At 41.7% G+C, this 12,735-nt stretch overlaps 1 long non-coding RNA gene across 1 annotated transcript; it reads left to right on the plus strand.

Moving 5' to 3' along the window:
• The first annotated feature begins 8 nt into the window (after nt 1-8).
• On the plus strand, nt 9-891 carry LOC134483634 (uncharacterized). The gene is made up of 2 exons (XR_010060459.1): nt 9-146; nt 574-891. It is a non-coding gene; the product is annotated as an uncharacterized LOC134483634 (long non-coding RNA).
• Nucleotides 892-12,735: the final 11,844 nt, after the last annotated feature.

A 12,735-nucleotide genomic window follows, 5' to 3' on the forward strand; every position in this document is an offset into this window, starting at 1 on the left:
ATTGAGGAAAGTAAGTTAACGCCTCTCAGTCGTGTGCGGAACTTTTATGATCAGTTGTAAGGTCACCCTTAATCAAAGTCATCCTGAATGGACACAGTTTCAGTGGTCAGCAGTTCTTCAATCCTGAAACTGCAGGAAGAAGGCAGGTGAGTTTTCCTGTTGATAACCCTGGCCTGCTGTGAATGGGCTAATTAAAGATTGCATTTGTGGGGCTGGAGGGATGGCTCAGTGGTTAAGAGCACTGACTGCTCTTCCTGAGTTCAACTCCCAGCAACCACATGGTGGCTCACAACCATCTGTAATGAGCTCTGATACCTTCTTCTGGTGTATCTGAAGACAGCTATGGTGTACTTATACATAAAATAAATAAATTAATATTTTTAAAAAAGATTGCATTTGCTAGGTCAGTCCACAGAGATTTCACTAGGAAATTAAAAAGTTGCTTTTATGTATTTATTTATGTATGTATGTACTTATTTATTTTTCCACAGTGAGCCCAGGACATTGTAGACCAAGCCCCCACAAGCTTCCACTCACCCTGAACCTTTCTTTTCCTTCTTTTTATACACACAGTTTCCACATATTTGAACACATAAAAATCCCGAAACAGATGCTCTGAGCCACCCTTCCTGAATCAGAGTGCTTGGAGCAGCTAGGAAGACGACCGCTCCATCTTGTCTAGCTGCTTATCGGTGACCTCGTGGACTGCCCTGGGAAACAGAACTGTGTCTGCCTAATCAAAATGAACGCCACATGGACAGAATGGCACGCCTCTGCATCTGTGGCGTCTCCGTGCTGCCGCAGAGGCAAACAGCCCCAAAGAAAATAGTCCACACACAATAGAAACTCCACTGAAAACAGAGGAGACTAAGAAATAAATTTGGAAACAACCGCTTTCGTCATTAGTAAGCATCAGTCAGTGGACTGTATGCTTAGCTCTTGAAAACTTTGCAATTCTCTCAGTCAGCCTCTGAGAGAATCGACATGAGTGCTCAAGCATGGTGTGCTAAGGAATGTGTGTGTGTGTGTGTGTGTGTGTGTGTGTGTGTATGTGTGTGTGTGTATTATATGTGAATATAATATATAATATGGAACACAGAAGCCATGAGAATTTCGCCTCATGATTTGTAAAAATAAAGTTAATACTTTTGTGGACATGAGGATAATGTTATTGCAAGGGACCGCTCTATTTCAGCAGCAGTCACATCAGAATGAGTGACCTCCCCTTACTGCCATCTGTCTGTATTTCCCAGGATAGAATCTCATCCGACTCAGCTTTTGGTTTCCCCATTCTGCCGTCTGGAGAAGTTCCTGCCTAGGTGGGCCCCTTCTGATCTCCTTTTGCTCTTTTTCCAAAGTCAATCTGTCTCTCCCCTACGGGGCTGAACCTCTATCACGAGATAGAAACCAGTATAGCAGTCGTTAGAGATAAGGTGAAAAAATTCAACCCACCACAAACTCAAAATCTTCCTTAAACTAATGAGGGAAAAACACTTTCACTAACTTGAATTAGCACCCCCTCCCTGAAGCATTTATCAAACAACCATTTTGCTCTAGGTATGATTTACCGTGGTATCTAGAAGCTTCCACAAGGTGCCTGGTACTGTCAGAGGTGGCAGGCTGGTACTAAAAAAAGAAATTGCTAGAGCTTTGGATCTCACTTATGTACTTACCAACTGAGAATGTTTGGGCAAGATTTCTAACCACTTCATGATTCGGTTGTCTTATCTATGAATAAAGAATCCCAGCACCCCTATAGACATTTATACTACTCTGTGCTGGAGATGGGGGGGCGGGGCATGTGAGACAGACTCTGCTTCTTCCAGGCTTCTTAGTGAGCAAATTAGCATACAGAGATACACTATGCATATGACATTAGGAATTCTCCCAACTGTTGCCATAGATCATATGGTGGCTTTGGATGAATGCCGCATGATTTGGTAACGGGATAGCAGTCCCTGTGAAAGCTAAAGCACTGCTGGACATTTTGTTGTCCTCCAGGCTCTGGACACAGACAAAGAACTGCCACTGCTCACAACCTGCTCATGGGACTCAGGGCTTACACTGTCCTTTCCTGTGAGCACTTCCTGTCACTGGCTAGTGGACCCCTCACACTCATCCTTCCTCCTCAGCACTCGAGAGCTGTCACCTCTTATTGTCCTTAGACTAAGTTACTGCCTCTCATCTCCAATCTGGTCTCATATGCTCAACAATTCTGAATCGAAGGAGGAGGGAGCCAAGCTCTGTACAGAGCATCCTAGGGGTCTCTGGTCTCTCCATCGTTTCCTCTGCCTGTGTTCTTCATCCCATCCTGCGTGGAGAGGTAGCACACCCCGCCATGTCCTGAGATGCTCATCACCATCTCATCCAAAGCAGCTCTCCCTGCTGAATCTCTTCTCACTTGATTAGCACATCACCTTAAAGATGTACACGGTCAAAGCCTTGTGGTATGGTCTAGAGAGGCATGGAAGCCATGTTCTGAAGGAGAGATAACACCCTCTGACAGTGAAGAAGATGAAGTGCATCGGCCAGCCTCTGAGGAGCATACACTGGGCAAAGCAGCCATGGAGAGCTTATTCCTGATAACATGATGCAGACTGCAAAGCAAGTACAAGGACCATCGAGAGACAAATCAGAGGTGATAGGAGGTTAAAGACTCAGACAAGCAAAAGACTAAGAGGTTGGGAAACTGTGAGAATGTGGAGAGATGGATGGTGAGGAGGAGGAAAACTACTCTCAACCGCGCCTCCAAGGGAGGAAAGGAAAGAGGGTTAGAAGGGAGAGCATCTGGATAGAAGCAGGTGGTGCCAAGTTCCTGCTCAGTGCCCTTGTTTTTGTAGGAAGCAAAACCTGATGGTGATTAGGGTTGGGCAGGGCGGAAGGCGGTAGGGGGAGGTGATAAACAGGAAATTGAAGATGACGAAGGAGCGATGCTATTTACAATATTCAGTGAGAAGAATAAGAAACTGGGCCACAGGCAAAGAGATATAGCAATTCAAAACTCTGAATGAGATGGAAAGGAGAGAGAGAGTGTCGTAATTCAGTTGCCTTCAGTAGGACCACATTACCAAGGACAAGGGAGAGCAGAGGCAGATTTTCATTTGTTCAAGGTTTTTCATTCCAAGACGGCACAGATACTGTAGAAGAAAATCACATGTGGTTGAAAGGGAGGCCTAGCCTGGGCAGACACTCTGTGGCTGTTAGGATGAAGTTCAAAGTCCTTTACACTAACCCAGTATCCCAGATAGAAAGCCCCCTCCTTTGTGTCTGTCTGTCTTTCTCCTTCGGCACTCCTTGGGTATCTTCAGTCTCTTAGCACTCCTTGAAAAGTACAAATATCTCAAGAGTTCTTGGGCTCCCTGGCTGGGAGATTCCCCGTTCCCTGCACACTCAGTTGTCTAAGGTTTGTCACACTTGTAAGTGCTTCCCCACTAACTTTCTTCTCCATTGAACACATTTTCCCTACTCTATCCTGGATGTCAACAGGGCTTTGCTTACAGTAGACACTCAAAATAAGTTTTAGGACATGGCAAGATGAGTCAATGACACCAAAAGGGAAAGATAGGTGTCAGGACATGAGAGACTGAGTCCAGGCAGAGGAGGTAATATTTCAGAGATTTATTCCAGGGTCAGAGGGGTTTCCTCCACGATGCTACTCAGTATGTGCTAAGGAAAATTGTTCAGGCTGAGTGGTGATCTTCGTATTGTGGAGACCCCAGACCTGGGAGACTGGCAGTTTGATGATTTCTTTCTTGTCAAGTAGCGATTGAAAACTCTCAAAAAATTAATGCTAGTGGGATCAGAAAGGGGTCTAAAGATCCGAGGCCAAGATCTTTGGTTAAAAATGGAGAATGAGAGACAAGCCAGTGACTGAGTAATTTACCCCCAGAGTAGTGTGTGGTGACGGTCCATTGCTTGAAGTTCCAGAGGGAGGAGCCTCACTCTTTAGGGGGTGTCTGGCCTCCAGATTTGTAGCTCATGGGAGCAAGGCCAGGCTGCATAGAGGGGTTAGCATGGCATTGCTGTGTTGGAATAGAACATTTGTTGAAAGTGCAGTGCATACACTATAGAATGTTTTTCAATACAAGATCTTAAACAAATTGGCATTTTCTGATTAAGGAAAAGTTAATGAAACCATTAATCAGAAACCTGTATTTCCCAAACATTCTCATCTTTTTTTCATTTAGCACTTAATAGTATTTATTTATCACACTATTTTTTTTTTAATTTTTACGTTAGCATTTGTCCAAGAAAGAGAAATGTGAATGTGTCACATTCACTGTTATATCCATCAGATTAAACAGGGCTTGCAGTAGAGTCGAATACTCAATTTCTTCCTTAAAACTCAAACCCAGTTTTTTTAAATCAGTATGAGTCATTAAGTACTTAGATTTCCTATGTGGTTTTTGTTTTTAAAGATTGATTACATATTTTGATTTAGGACAACAATGAATTTTTATTTATGAGTTGAATCCTACCCATTACCCAATCTAATTGTCCACAGAACTCCTTCTCTTTAACCTGACGTATTTTAAATAATAATTAAAATACTGCACTTGAAACTACACTTTACAGAAGTACCCCCAAGATTACAGCTATCCATCCGTCCCTGTCTATCTTCCACAGGGAATAATAAGTTGGCCATTTGCAAGATGATCAAAATGGCAAACAAGCTCCTACCACCACTCTAGGATGTTTCCCCCTGACACAGAATCTCCAGGAGAATGAAGTACTTCTGGGGGCATGAGTTATGTCAAATATAGTCTTCCCTGTGATCGTGGTAAAAAAAAAAAACACTGGGCATTATAGATCTAAAATAATGCCCTGAGTGTATGTATTCACATTAAGCAGCTAAATTAGATCCTTTTTTGTAAGTGTGCCTAAAATATTTCACAGATCAACAGATCACACCTGTAATTAAGCAACAGTTTCTTTATCTGAAGTACAGATTTAAGTGGGTGTTACTTTCTCCAGAGTCCTAAGCACCTTATTGCTTTTCCTGTTCTAGCTTGAGGAGGCCCCCAAGATTGCATAGTGAGCCCCCATGGGAGACTTGAATGAACTTCATAGCTAGTTCTTGCTTTTGATTCAATCAACTAAATGGAGGTCAAAGGGAGGCTTTGACAGCAAGGACAGACAAAACTTTCACAGATGTTCTGGGGAATGGCATGGTGCAGCATGCGGGGACTAGTAAGCCAGTTCCAAGGGAGCCAGCTGCCCCTCTCCTCTGCCTACTGGCTCCTTGTGCCTGTGTATTAAGAGAAGTGGGGCGAGATGGGAGAGACGCAACTTGTAAGCATATCTCTGACAGTTTACTTTTAATAACAATGTTTGTCTTGTGAAATTGAGTAGGAAAGGCAGATCGATGGCAGCTTTAATGCTGTTAAACACCACCAGACAGCTAAACTGGGCAAGAAGCTTCACTTTGGAAGTTCCTCGACTCAGAGTTCCTCTTGTAAACCTGGAAGAAAGAGACTGAAAATGAGAAGAACTTGAACCAGGGAATGGCTGAGGCTCAACAACTGTGTAAGGTAATTTATATAACGATGTTATCTTTGTGAAGGCTTCCTTTGGAGGCTCACAGAAAAATCTAAGAGCAGAAAACATAGAAATATATAGACGATTCGCGTATTTTTATATAAAATTCCAAGTTTTATTCTGAGAATGCAAATGGAGGTTTACATCCAATCTTGCCTCTAGTGCTTACATAGATAGCCTCGGAGAAAGCATTTCCTACCCTCACATTCTCACCTGTAAGATGACCTACCACAGCATTTGGCCATTCTCAGAGAGTGCCTATCAGGCCACTTGTAATAATCAAGTCAAATGCTTCAAGAAACATCCTACAAAAGCATTGAGATCCATGCCTGCTTGCTGACATTCATGGAATGCTAACAGGTGATTTGGATGAATTACTCCATACCCTGAAATCAACTTTTATAGTAGGTCAAGTGTTAGATCAGGAAAATATAATCTGACCAAAATACCATGGTTTTTGGTTTTGAGAGTAAAGAAGACTGAGCATATCTGCACCTCAGGGACTCTGTAAAGGGCCAAGGGCCTGTCCTCATGACAGTTGTAATCCATTTGGAAGGGAGAAAAAGACACAATTGCCACTGCAGAAACATGTGATTCAGTGCCCATCAGTGGCAACGAGAGTAGGTTTCTTTTAGAGATCACAATAGAGCATGAGCCACATGGGAAAATAATTTCACAGAACTGATCTTCAGGAAGGAAAGAAGGGGCCGAAGGAAGAAGGCAGGGCCATCGAAACGGGGACATGATAATGGAAAAGTCTTCACTATGGTATGCAATGTCACTGAAGACAGCAATGAGATTAGCATGGCAAGAAGAAGATCTTGTGGGATGATGTCACAGGTGAGGCAGATACAAGATAGAAGGAGGCCTCTCACTGGACGAGAAGGAAGGATGGATGGGAGAAAAGTTTGAAAGAAGAGGAGGAGACTGGAACAGAAAGAGGGAGAGACAGAAGGGACAAGAGTAACCAGTAGACAATATGGCAGGTGATGTTAAGATTCTGCTCTCTGTATTTACAGGTTGTTATTAATGTTCTTAAGGGATGGATGGTACTGGGCTTTGTATGTTTAGATGGGCAATTATATCTTATCAATTGGGTCAAAGGTTATTGTGTTGTGTGTTCTTTCATGTGTAGATTTAAGTGTAATGGAGCACGGGGCAGCTGGTCTGGGCCACCACAGAGTTGGGATGTGTGTTTCTGGCATGAAAACCTGCCTTGGGAACTAGATAGGTAGAGAGATTGCTGATGGCTCAGAGAGAGGCCTTTGGCAGTGTGATATGGGATTGGAGAGGCTTTGCTGACTGAAAATTAAGATATTCAGCAGATATCTTGGGGCATCGCAGTGCAGGACCTAGTGGGGAATAAAAGACAACCTTCCTTTTTTATTTTTTATATTTCTACAACAAGATTTCATTGAGAATGACACACAGTAAAAACATGTTAAGCAAAACTGTAGCAGGGGGATTCTTTCAAGATTAGGGCAACTATGCAGCACTGAGCAATAGTGTTTGGAATTCTGAAAGCTGCACGAATATTTAGAAACATACTACATGCTATGCATTTACATGCAAACATGCATACACTTATGCATATCTCATTGTATACATTCTCTATAGAGTTAGAATACTGACAATGCTCAGTCTATCCACACTCTTTGCATTAATCACAAATAGTGTGTCTTCTGAAGGTGGAGAAGCTGTCATGTGCTCAGAATAAAATTTTAAAAGAGAGCCCCTAGCCCTGTGTTTGAAACCATGACCATGAACACCAGGGGCCTAATAGCGCATGTTGCTTTTGTCTAGTTCTGTATGGACCATAACTTCTGCAGTTACGTTTTTCCTCGTTGCGATAGTCCCAGTTACTGTTTTAGCTGCTGCTCTCCTCTGAAATTCTGTTGCAGAATAGCTTCTAAGTCTCATCAGTGTGATTTGCCATGCGGAGAATGGCCACTGCGGTTTCTGCTGTCATCCCTTCTCCACATATGTCTTATCCAGGGAACAATCTCCATTTCAACACTGGGAGATGGGTTGCATTACAAACCTTTGCTAATTCCCTTCTGCTGTGGACTAATGGCAGACGTGATTTTGATGAATTGCTAGTGGCCCTGCACCTCTCTGTTCCTGCAGCAAGTCCAGGTCTTGGAACGGCAAAAAGAGATTGGCATGAAAACCGGGGTAGAAACAACTGGGTCTGGAAAGTGGTGCCTGACCGAATGGTGTCTTGTTCTACCCACCAGGCTCCTGAAAGAGCCTGCCCTTATGGATTCAATTTCCTGCAACATGGTCAATCAGCACACTGTAGATACAGTGCTGCCAAGGAAAGAAAAAAAAATCCAGTGATGATTTTTCCCCATGTTGTCAATGAAAATCTTACACTGGCCAAGTCTGGATTGCTTTGTTGAGTCTTTGAACACAGCTTTGGAATATGGATTTAATAAAAAGTGACCTATGAAACAATTTTGTGTTAGTCCATTTGTAACTAGGAATGGATTGGCTACAATGATGTCAGTGGTGACATCACTGACTAAGCCTTCACGGAGTAGCTTGAGGATCTTCATGGACACCCGTTGAGAAGCCAGACTTTTTTAGCGGTTGCCAAGGCCCACACTCTCAAAGTCTTCATCAGCACTCCAACTACATTGGCACTTTCTGCACTTCTATGACAGTCAACTGTATTACTAAAACCACACCTACCCTGCGGGATTCTGTTGTGCCTTGGTTTCTTGTCAGAAGGCCACTGGGAAAGAATCCAGAGGATGGCATCAGTAACCCTGAGCCCCTGTCCATGCTTCATGTAAATGCTCCTTTGGACATCTAAGAAATCTACCAATAACTCAGTGGATATGAGCTCCTTTGTGTGAGTGAGCATGGTGTGTTACAGGAGCGTTGCTGCTGGGCTCTCAATTGTTTTTATGCTTTACTGTGGACTCCTTCAGCATGTATCCAGTCTTGGGTTGAGGAACGTTATCACTTTTCTGGAGATCTGGCCTAGGAGATTTTCGTTAAATTATTTTTAAGATGGGTACGTGTCAATTTCTTTAAGTCCTGAAATATTTATCTTCAAATTTATTATATGTTTAAGAGGTTTCTTAAATGTTGATTGAATGGACAGACCTCGGTTTCCCTTCATAACCCGGCATTACTACACCTAACCTCAGATACTAGACATAGATGGGAATGTCGGGTAGTCTTGACCTTGTGCTGTCTGTGTTCTACTGTGCTTTCATCTCAATTTCATGTGGTATTGCGGGCCTTTGGAGTGTTTATTTTTGATGATAACCTTAAGTCTCTGAGTTTGTTAACCTTTTCTTCTCTGTTACTTGATAGAATTTCCCTCAATTCCTAAAGCAGCAGTAGATACTCTAGTAGATGTTTAGTAGGTAATATTATGATATCGCTATTAAAGTTTAATAGATAAATGCATATTTTCTTTCTTTTTCTTTTTCATTTTCTTTTTCCCTTTTTACTTCCTTCACAGACAGAGAAGAACAAGGATCTGTATAAGGAAGCTAACAAGCTTCTAGACTTCTAAACCTCCCTGCCCCCAATAGTTGAAACAGCTTTTTTTCTTCTCTCTCTATTTTGTAGAATGTGGATGTGAGGATGTGATGACTAGAGCTCTGGGCATCATGCAGTAGAGGATGCTCTTGTGGTTGGTGACTGACAGACAAACTGAAGACAAACCATGGCTAGAGCTATGGTCATCATACAAACAGAGGATGCTTTTGTGGTTGGTGACTGACAGACAAACTGAAGACAAGCCAGGGACGCTGTAGGCCCCTAGAGCACCAAGGATGCTGCAGAGAGGCTAGGCAATGCCTGAGCTCTTCCAGCAGAGGAAACAGGAAAGTGACTCTGTTTTATGTTAGCTGCACTTGTTTTCTAAGCCAATTATTAAGGAGTCTATGAGTTTCTCTGAAGGATTCCAAAACGATTCATACCCAGAGTCTTTTTGCCTATTTCAAAGTCATCATTTCTTTTAAAAGTTTCTAACCTTACTTAGGAACATAAACTCCTTAAAATGAAGAAATTTTATGTGTAGATATTGAGTTCATATCAATGTTGTATTCCTTTAAGTTTTAAAAGAACCTTGCACAGAAAATGTTCTACAACTTTAGAACATTTGAGAAGACGTTTGCTGGTGTTATTGTAACGTCAAAGCAGAGATTTGGGCCTGCACGATGGTCAAAGAGATATGACGTTAGTAGGAAAGCCTTAGTTTTGGCAAGTAGAGACTAAGCTCTCTCCCTCCTGTGCAGGACTCTCTCTATTTTATAATCTATCAGTTTTAACATGGGCAAAGAGGAGGGTTTTGCTTGACAGTTCTGTTGATTTCAGGTTTCTTATTAATTGCAGAGATAATTATGCTTCTTCAATCATCTCCAATGATTTTTTTATCAAGTAACTGCTGAAGATAAATAAATGTAAAACATTTTCCGAGAGAGTGAGAATCCTTTCTAAAGAAACAGGAGGCACATTCACCGAGAACCTGACTCAACAAGAAGGGATCCACATTCTCTGAAACACCAGCCACACAGGGAAACTAAAACTGACGTCACTGGTGTTCTAGGACCAGAAGAAAACACAAGCCAAAGTCATTTCCTGGACTCAAATCAGTTTGGTAGGTCAGGACTGTTCCCTGTGACTGCCTCCCTGGGGGCATCATGCTAGCCAGGACATAGTGGCAGGGACACCAGACAAAGTTGACCACACTGGTTTAGAGAGATTTTAATACCAGGCTCAAAGTTAGAAAGTGTTTTTTTTTAAGTCCAGTTGTACAAATTTAATACTCAATTACCTACAGTATTTATCAAACCAGTAGGAAGAATATTAGTGATTATTTTTCAACATATTGGCCTACTCCATTGAATTGACCATATTTATGCTAACTGTATTTGAGGAAGCTTTTCTTAAAAACCCATCAAAATATATATTAAAAAGCAAAGTAGAACAAAAAACAAAAAAACCCTTAAATAAGCCATCAAGAGGATCATAGCTCTATTATTACCTTGTGGATTAAGTCTACCTAACCCTATGCTTTCGACAGTTCTGTTAACTGATTCCAGAGATTGCTTGGTAATAGATGGGTTTTGATCTTATCTGAGTGGCTTTTCCTTGGCTACATTTCTCCATTTAAAGTCACTTTCCTCAGAGTGATGTACATTTGGGGCATCTGAGTATATTTGTAGAACTAGTAGTTATGGTAACAAGACTAAGTTTACATGTCCGTCCACATCAGCACCATGTACTCAAGATGGATTTCAGCTGCCAAAAAGGTCACTCCAAACTGCTTGCACAAACCTGTCTTTATGCCCTGTTTATTATGCAACTGTGTAGTAGATGTCTTAGGCACTGAAATGCAGGGCCATATATCAACAGCTCTCTGGTGGTTCCGAATGTTGTAAACAAGAGCAAGGGTGCACTGAACCTCCCATGTAAACTTTATACAACAGTTTCAGCAGAACTGTAATTATTTACAAAATGATGGCATGAGAAATCTCTGGATTTATATCTCACGTTAAAGTAACTTAGATGGTGTCCACATAATTCTTGTACTCGTGGGTAGGTTTGTAATTTATTTTTTGCTTTATTTGGGTTGCAATTGATACAACTCTAAGGCTATTTTCATTGAAGTTTCAGAAGGAAAACAACAAAGATTTTTGAACAGGTTTTTGAAAATACATGACAGTTAACTCTGATATATCTGGGAGCCACTCTCCCCCCTCCCCCCTCCCCCCTCCCCCCCAGAAACTTGATTTACTTTTGCATGGACATAAAATATTGTGCGTTGGTAATATAATACGAAATCCATATTTTCCTTGAGTTTTTTTTTTTTTGCTTTTATGACAAACTAATGCAAGAAAAAATAGGTCATTTTAGAAAAATATCTGTAGATACTAAGCCAACTAAATCAGGTGGAATTTGGAACTTCATGTCCCTTTTAAAATTTTGTTCCATGTCCAAACCAGCAAACGTAAGCACAAAGCTCCCTTTGAGGCCAAGGGGACTCCCTGTTTGTCCTGGCATCTCAAGGTGGGCATGAAAAAAAGGGTTGAAGTCTCATAGAATGTGGAAAAATCCCACTTCTGCGAAGATGGCCATCTTAAAGTAACATAAGTAACATACATGATATGTAGTTAACGTCGGCGATACTCTGATGGGTAAACTACATCACTTAGTAGCTCCCAAAATCATATTTTGTCACTTACACAATATGCAGATCTTCTGTCAAGTCCTCCCCCCATCCCAGTACAGACCTTATGGCACTGAGTTCTTTAATAAAAGTAACACAAAATCTCTCTTGTGGCTTATCTTAAAAGCCAATTCTATTAAATTTTCTTTTTGTTTTACTCTTGTGAAGCTGATTTTTTTTCCCTCCCAGAACCCTCGGTTCGCATATCAAAATCACCTTGGGTGTATTCCCCCAAGACATGCCAGTGGGTCTTCCGCCATGGATAATGTCTTATAACTGCTATTACTATCCGGTCTTTATTTCCCCAGCATCATTGTGAAAAAGAAGAAGATTGTTTATTATGTCTTCTTTCTGAGACAGGAAAATTGAAAAGAGAGCAGTCAGCTAGGTGTTTTGTACTGAAGGTACAAAAAGTTCGAGGGCTTGCAAAGACTGGTGGCTCTAAGAGGATACAATGTTTTGAGAACGTCCTGGCTTTGGGAGTGACTGATGACGTAGGAGTAAGGAGAACCTAAACAAGGGCTCCTGTTCTCTGCACATCCTCAGTGGTGGTAACTTAGGTTGGCTCTCACAGGTTATTCGTCTCCTCAGCTGCTGTCATTGTCACTGATGGAGAGTGTTTAGTTTTAGCCAACACCAGGAGACATTTTTGTAATAGCAGAAGTTTGTCAAACCCGGTGTAGCATATTAAACCTACAATACACTTGGGGCTGAAGAAGTGTTTTCATGGTTAAGAGCACCTGCTGACCTTGCAGAGAACCCAGGCTTAGTTCCCAGCACCAGAAGGGTATTATGCCCAGGGATACCCCCGGTTCTAAAAGATCTGACTCCTCCTAGCCACCAGAGTCACCAGAAGGGATGTGGTGCACTACAACTCATGCAGGCACACACACATCCACATAAATAAAAATAAGTAAACCTCTAAAAAATCAAATATAAATCCTGGAAACTAACAGAACTTACTATAATTTTAAAAACAGATTCAATTAAAAAATATTTTTCTT

This window comes from Rattus norvegicus, chromosome 19 (assembly GCF_036323735.1).
Source record: "Rattus norvegicus strain BN/NHsdMcwi chromosome 19, GRCr8, whole genome shotgun sequence".
Taxonomy (NCBI): Eukaryota; Metazoa; Chordata; class Mammalia; order Rodentia; family Muridae; genus Rattus; species Rattus norvegicus.